This window comes from Harmonia axyridis, chromosome 3, assembly GCF_914767665.1.
Source record: "Harmonia axyridis chromosome 3, icHarAxyr1.1, whole genome shotgun sequence".
Taxonomy (NCBI): domain Eukaryota; kingdom Metazoa; phylum Arthropoda; class Insecta; order Coleoptera; family Coccinellidae; genus Harmonia; species Harmonia axyridis.
This window is the reverse complement of record NC_059503.1, coordinates 45,644,136-45,652,483: the sequence shown is the minus strand read 5'-3', so window position 1 is coordinate 45,652,483 and position 8,348 is coordinate 45,644,136.

The following is an 8,348-nucleotide window of genomic DNA, read 5'->3' as shown; positions in this document are numbered from 1 at the left end:
TACTTGGATAATTGATCATCATACAGAGAGAAGGGAATAAGAACAGTCCCTTATACCAATGTGGTTTCCATAGACACGTGTGTCAAGCTTTCGTCCCTGTGCAATACGATGAAAAGTGTTAGAATGAGAAACATTGAAGGAAATAAAAAACAAATGAAATCAACAACAAAAGTCAGTCGTGCATTTGTGGTTACAGCAGCAATTGACCTTACCACGTTAAAGATTATAGCTACCTGCGTGTCATCCGAGTCCAAGAAAATCAACAATGTGGAATGGCTTACTTGGATAATTGATCATCATACAGAAAGAAGGGAATAAGAACAGTCCCTTATACCAATGTGGTTTCCATAGACACGTGTGTCAAGCTTTCGTCCCTGTGCAATACGATGAGAAGTGTTAGAATGAGAAACATTGAAGGAAATAAAAAACAAATGAAATCAACAACAGAAGTCAGCCGTCCAATTGTGGTTACAGCAGCAATTGACCTTACCACGTGGGAGATTATAGCTACCCGCGTGTCATCCGAGTCCAAGAAAATCAACAATGTGGAATGGCTTACTTGGATAATTGATCATTATACAGAAAGAATGAAGTAAGAACAGTCCCTTATACCAATGTGGTTTCCATAGACACGTGTGTCAAGCTTTCGTCCCTGCGCAATACGATGAAAAGTGTTAGAATGAGAAACATTGAAGAAAATAACGAACGAATGAAATCAACAACAGAAGTCAGTCGTGCATTTGTGGTTACAGCAGCAATTGACCTCACCACGTGGAAGATTACAGCTACCTGCGTGACATCCGAGCCCAAGAAAATCAACAATGTGGAACGGCTTACTTGGATAATTGTTCATTAAACAAAAAGAAGGGAATAAGAACACTCCCTTATACCAAAGTGGTTTCCTTAGACACGTGTGTCAAGCTTTCGTCCCTGTGCAATACGATGAAAAATGTTAGAATGAGAAACATTAAAGGAAATAACAAACAAATGAAATCAACAACAGGAGTCAGTCGTGCATTTGTGGTTACAGCAGCAATTGACCTTACCACGTAAAAGATAATAGCTACCTGCGTGTCATCCAAGTCCAAGAAAATCAACAATGTGGAATGGCTTACTTGGATAATTGATCATTATACAGAAAGAAGGGAATAAGAACAGTCCCTTATACCAATGTGGTTTCCATAGACACGTGTGTCAAGCTTTCGTCCCTGTGCAATACGATGAGAAGTGTTAGAATGAGAAACATTGAAGAAAATAACAAACGAATGAAATCAACAACAGAAGTCAGTCGTGCATTTGTGGTTACAGCAGCAATTGACCTTACCACGTGGGAGATTATAGCTACCTGCGTGACATCCGAGTCCAAGAAAATCAACAATGTGGAACGGCTTACTCGGATAATTGTTCATTAAACATAAAGAAGGGAATAAGAACAGTCCCTTATACCAAAGTGGTTTCCTTAGACACGTGTGTCAAGCTTTCGTCCCTGTGCAATACGATGAAAAATGTTAGAATGAGAAACATTAAAGGAAATAACAAACAAATGAAATCAACAACAGGAGTCAGTCGTGCATTTGTGAATACAGCAGCAATTGACCTTACCACGTGGGAGATTATAGCTACCTGCGTGACATCCGAGTCCAAGAAAATCAACAATGTGGAATGGCTTACTTGGATAATTGATCATTATACAGAAAGAATGAAGTAAGAACAGTCCCTTATACCAATGTGGTTTCCATAGACACGTGTGTCAAGCTTTCGTCCCTGTGCAATACGATGAAAAGTGTTAGAATGAGAAACATTGAAGAAAATAACAAACGAATGAAATCAACAACAGAAGTCAGTCGTGCATTTGTGGTTACAGCAGCAATTGACCTTACCACGTGGGAGATTATAGCTACCTGCGTGACATCCGAGTCCAAGAAAATCAACAATGTGGAACGGCTTACTCGGATAATTGTTCATTAAACATAAAGAAGGGAATAAGAACAGTCCCTTATACCAAAGTGGTTTCCTTAGACACGTGTGTCAAGCTTTCGTCCCTGTGCAATACGACGAAAAGTGTTAGAATGAGAAACATTGAAGGAAATAACAAACAAATGAAATCAACAACAGAAGTCAGTCGTGCATTTGTGGTTACAGCAGCAATTGACCTTACCACGTTAAAGATTATAGCTACCTGCGTGTCATCCGAGTCCAAGAAAATCAACAATGTGGAATGGCTTACTTGGATAATTGATCATCATACAGAGAGAAGGGAATAAGAACAGTCCCTTATACCAATGTGGTTTCCATAGACACGTGTGTCAAGCTTTCGTCCCTGTGCAATACGATGAGAAGTGTTAGAATGAGAAACATTGAAGGAAATAAAAAACAAATGAAATCAACAACAGAAGTCAGCCGTCCAATTGTGGTTACAGCAGCAATTGACCTCACCACGTGGGAGATTATAGCTACCCGCTTGTCATCCGAGTCCAAGAAAATCAACAATGTGGAATGGCTTACTTGGATAATTGTTCATTAAACAAAAAGAAGGGAATAAGAATAGTCCCTTATACCAAAGTGGTTTCCTAACACACGTGTGTCGAGCTTTCGTCCCTGTGCAATACCATGAAAAGTGTTAGAATGAGAAACATAGAAGGAAATAACAAACAAATGAAATCAACAACAGAAGTCAGTCGTGCATTTGTGGTTACAGCAGCAATTGACCTTACCACGTGGGAGATTATAGCTACCTGCGTGACATCCGAGTCCAAGAAAATCAACAATGTGGAATGGCTTACTTGGATAATTGTTCATTAAACAAAAAGAAGGGAATAAGAACAGTCCCTTATACCAAAGTGGTTTCCTTAGACACGCGTGTCAAGCTTTCGTCCCTGTGCAATACGATGAAAAGTGTTAGAATGAGAAACATAGAAGGAAATAACATACAAATGAAATCAACAACAGAAGTCAGTCGTGCATTTGTGGTTACAGCAGCAATTGACCTTACCACGTGGGAGATTACAGCTACCTGCGTGACATCCGAGCCCAAGAATATCAACAATGTGGAACGGCTTACTTGGATAATTGTTCATTAAACAAGAAGAGGGGAATAAGAACAGTCCCTTATACCAAAGTGGTTTCCTTAGACACGTGTGTCAAGCTTTCGTCCCTGTGCAATACGATGAAAAGTGTTAGAATGAGAATCATTGAAGAAAATAACAAACGAATGAAATCAACAACAGAAGTCAGTCGTGCATTCGTGGTTACAGCAGCAATTGACCTTACCACGTGGGAAATTATAGCTACCTGCGTGACATCCGAGTCCAAGAAAATCAACAATGTGGAATGGCTTACTTGGATAATTGTTCATTAAACAAAAAGAAGGGAATAAGAACAGTCTCTTATACCAAAGTGGTTTCTTTAGACACGCGTGTCAAGCTTTCGTCCCAGTGCAATACGATGAGAAGTGTTAGAATGAGAAACATTGAAAAAAATAACAAACGAATGAAATCAACAACAGAAGTCAGTCGTGCATTCGCGGTTACAGCAGCAATTGACCTTACCACGTGGGAAATTATAGCTACCTGCGTGACATCCGAGTCCAAGAAAATCAACAATGTGGAATGGCTTACTTGGATAATTGTTCATTAAACAAAAAGAAGGGAATAAGAACAGTCCCTTATACCAAAGTGGTTTCTTTAGACACGCGTGTCAAGCTTTCGTCCCTGTGCAATACGATGAAAAGTGTTAGAATGAGAAACATTGAAGAAAATAACAAACGAATGAAATCAACAACAGAAGTCAGTCGTGCATTTGTGGTTACAGCAGCAATTGACCTTACCACGTGGGATATTACAGCTACCTGCGTGACATCCGAGCCCAAGAAAATCAACAATGTGGAACGGCTTACTTGGATAATTGTTCATTAAACAAAAAGAAGGGAATAAGAACAGTCTCTTATACCAAAGTGGTTTTCTTAGACACGTGTGTCAAGTTTTCGTCCCTGTGCAATACGATGAAAAATGTTAGAATGAGAAACATTAAAGGAAATAACAAACAAATGAAATCAACAACAGAAGTCAGTCGTGCATTTGTGGTTACAGCAGCAATTGACCTTACCACGTAAAAGATTATAGCTACCTGCGTGTCATTCGAGTCCAAGAAAATCAACAATGTGGAATGGCTTACTTGGATAATTGATCATTATACAGAAAGAAGGGAATAAGAACAGTCCCTTATACCAATGTGGTTTCCATAGACACGTGTGTCAAGCTTACGTCCCTGTGCAATACGATGAGAAGTGTTAGAATGAGAAACTTTGAAGGAAATAACAAACAAATCAAATCAACAACAGAAGTCAGTCGTGCATTTGTGATTACAGCAGCAATTGACCTTACCACGTGTGAGATTATAGCTACCTGCGTGACATCCGAGTCCAAGAAAATCAACAATGTGGAATGGCTTACTTGGATAATTGATCATTATACAGAAAGAATGAAGTAAGAACAGTTCCTTATACCAATGTGGTTTCCATAGACACTTGTGTCAAGCTTTCGTCCCTGTGCAATACGATGAAAAGTGTTACAATAAGAAACTTTGAAGGAAATAACAAACAAATCAAATCAACAACAGAAGTCAGTCGTGCATTTGTGATTACAGCAGCAATTGACCTTACCACGTGTGAGATTATAGCTACCTGCGTGTCATCCGAGTACAAGAAAATCAACAATGTGGAATGGCTTACTTGGATAATTGATCATCATACAGAAAGAAGGGAATAAGAACAGTCCCTTATACCAATGTGGTTTCCATAGACACGTGTGTCAAGCTTTCGTCCCTGTGCAATACGATGAGAAGTGTTAGAATGAGAAACATTGAAGGAAATAAAAAACAAATGAAATCAACAACAGAAGTCAGCCGTCCAATTGTGGTTACAGCAGCAATTGACCTTACCACGTGGGAGATTATAGCTACCTGCGTGACATCCGAGCCCAAGAAAATCAACAATGTGGAATGGCTTACTTGGATAATTGATCATTATACAGAAAGAAGGGAATAAGAACAGTCCCTCATACCAATGTGGTTTCCATAGACACGTGTGTCAAGCTTACGTCCCTGTGCAATACGATGAAAAATGTTAGAATGAGAAACATTAAAGGAAATAACAAACAAATGAAATCAACAACAGAAGTCAGTCGTGCATTTGTGGTTACAGCAGCAATTGACCTTACCACGTAAAAGATTATAGCTACCTGCGTGTCATTCGAGTCCAAGAAAATCAACAATGTGGAATGGCTTACTTGGATAATTGATCATTATACAGAAAGAAGGGAATAAGAACAGTCCCTTATACCAATGTGGTTTCCATAGACACGTGTGTCAAGCTTACGTCCCTTTTCAATACGATGAGAAGTGTTAGAATGAGAAACTTTGAAGGAAATAACAAACAAATCAAATCAACAACAGAAGTCAGTCGTGCATTTGTGATTACAGCAGCAATTGACCTTACCACGTGTGAGATTATAGCTACCTGCGTGACATCCGAGTCCAAGAAAATCAACAATGTGGAATGGCTTACTTGGATAATTGATCATTATACAGAAAGAATGAAGTAAGAACAGTTCCTTATACCAATGTGGTTTCCATAGACACTTGTGTCAAGCTTTCGTCCCTGTGCAATACGATGAAAAGTGTTAGAATAAGAAACATTGAAGAAAATAACAAACGAATGAAATCAACAACAGAAGTCAGTCGTGCATTTGTGGTTACAGCAGCAATTGACCTTACCACGTGGGAGATTATAGCTACCTGCGTGACATCCGAGTCCAAGAAAATCAACAATGTGGAACGGCTTACTCGGATAATTGTTCATTAAACATAAAGAAGGGAATAAGAACAGTCCCTTATACCAAAGTGGTTTCCTTAGACACGTGTGTCAAGCTTTCGTCCCTGTGCAATACGATGAAAAGTGTTAGAATGAGAAACATTGAAGGAAATAAAAAACAAATGAAATCAACAACAAAAGTCAGTCGTGCATTTGTGGTTACAGCAGCAATTGACCTTACCACGTTAAAGATTATAGCTACCTGCGTGTCATCCGAGTCCAAGAAAATCAACAATGTGGAACGGCTTACTTGGATAATTGTTCATTAAACAAAAAGAAGGGAATAAGAACACTCCCTTATACCAAAGTGGTTTCCTTAGACACGTGTGTCAAGCTTTCGTCCCTGTGCAATACGATGAAAAATGTTAGAATGAGAAACATTAAAGGAAATAACAAACAAATGAAATCAACAACAGGAGTCAGTCGTGCATTTGTGGTTACAGCAGCAATTGACCTTACCACGTAAAAGATTATAGCTACCTGCGTGTCATCCAAGTCCAAGAAAATCAACAATGTGGAATGGCTTACTTGGATAATTGATCATCATACAGAAAGAAGGGAATAAGAACAGTCCCTTATACCAATGTGGTTTCCATAGACACGTGTGTCAAGCTTTCGTCCCTGTGCAATACGATGAGAAGTGTTAGAATGAGAAACATTGAAGGAAATAAAAAACAAATGAAATCAACAACAGAAGTCAGCCGTCCAATTGTGGTTACAGCAGCAATTGACCTAACCACGTGGGAGATTATAGCTACCCGCGTGTCATCCGAGTCCAAGAAAATCAACAATGTGGAATGGCTTACTTGGATAATTGATCATTATACAGAAAGAATGAAGTAAGAACAGTCCCTTATACCAATGTGGTTTCCATAGACACGTGTGTCAAGCTTTCGTCCCTGCGCAATACGATGAAAAGTGTTAGAATGAGAAACATTGAAGAAAATAACGAACGAATGAAATCAACAACAGAAGTCAGTCGTGCATTTGTGGTTACAGCAGCAATTGACCTCACCACGTGGAAGATTACAGCTACCTGCGTGACATCCGAGCCCAAGAAAATCAACAATGTGGAACGGCTTACTTGGATAATTGTTCATTAAACAAAAAGAAGGGAATAAGAACACTCCCTTATACCAAAGTGGTTTCCTTAGACACGTGTGTCAAGCTTTCGTCCCTGTGCAATACGATGAAAAATGTTAGAATGAGAAACATTAAAGGAAATAACAAACAAATGAAATCAACAACAGGAGTCAGTCGTGCATTTGTGGTTACAGCAGCAATTGACCTTACCACGTAAAAGATTATAGCTACCTGCGTGTCATCCAAGTCCAAGAAAATCAACAATGTGGAATGGCTTACTTGGATAATTGATCATTATACAGAAAGAAGGGAATAAGAACAGTCCCTTATACCAATGTGGTTTCCATAGACACGTGTGTCAAGCTTTCGTCCCTGTGCAATACGATGAGAAGTGTTAGAATGAGAAACATTGAAGGAAATAACAAACAAATCAAATCAACAACAGAAGTCAGTCGTGCATTTGTGATTACAGCAGCAATTGACCTTACCACGTGGGAGATTATAGCTACCTGCGTGACATCCGAGTCCAAGAAAATCAACAATGTGGAATGGCTTACTTGGATAATTGATCATTATACAGAAAGAATGAAGTAAGAACAGTCCCTTATACCAATGTGGTTTCCATAGACACGTGTGTCAAGCTTTCGTCCCTGTGCAATACGATGAAAAGTGTTAGAATGAGAAACATTGAAGAAAATAACAAACGAATGAAATCAACAACAGAAGTCAGTCGTGCATTTGTGGTTAAAGCAGCAATTGACCTTACCACGTGGGAGATTACAGCTACCTGCGTGACATCCGAGCCCAAGAAAATCAACAATGTGGAATGGCTTACTTGGATAATTGTTCATTAAACAAAAAGAAGGGAGTAAGAACAGTCCCTTATACCAAAGTGGTTTCCTTAGACACGTGTGTCAAGCTTTCGTCCCTGTGCAATACGATAAAAAATGTTAGAATGAGAAACATTAAAGGAAATAACAAACAAATGAAATCAACAACAGGAGTCAGTCGTGCATTTGTGGTTACAGCAGCAATTGACCTTACCACGTAAAAGATTATAGCTACCTGCGTGTCATCCGAGTCCAAGAAAATCAACAATGTGGAATGGCTTACTTGGATAATTGATCATTATACAGAAAGAAGGGAATAAGAACAGTCCCTTATACCAATGTGGTTTCCATAGACACGTGTGTCAAGCTTTCGTCCCTGTGCAATACGATGAGAAGTGTTAGAATGAGAAACATTGAAGGAAATAACAAACAAATCAAATCAACAACAGAAGTCAGTCGTGCATTTGTGAATACAGCAGCAATTGACCTTACCACGTGGGAGATTATAGCTACCTGCGTGACATCCGAGTCCAAGAAAATCAACAATGTGGAATGGCTTACTTGGA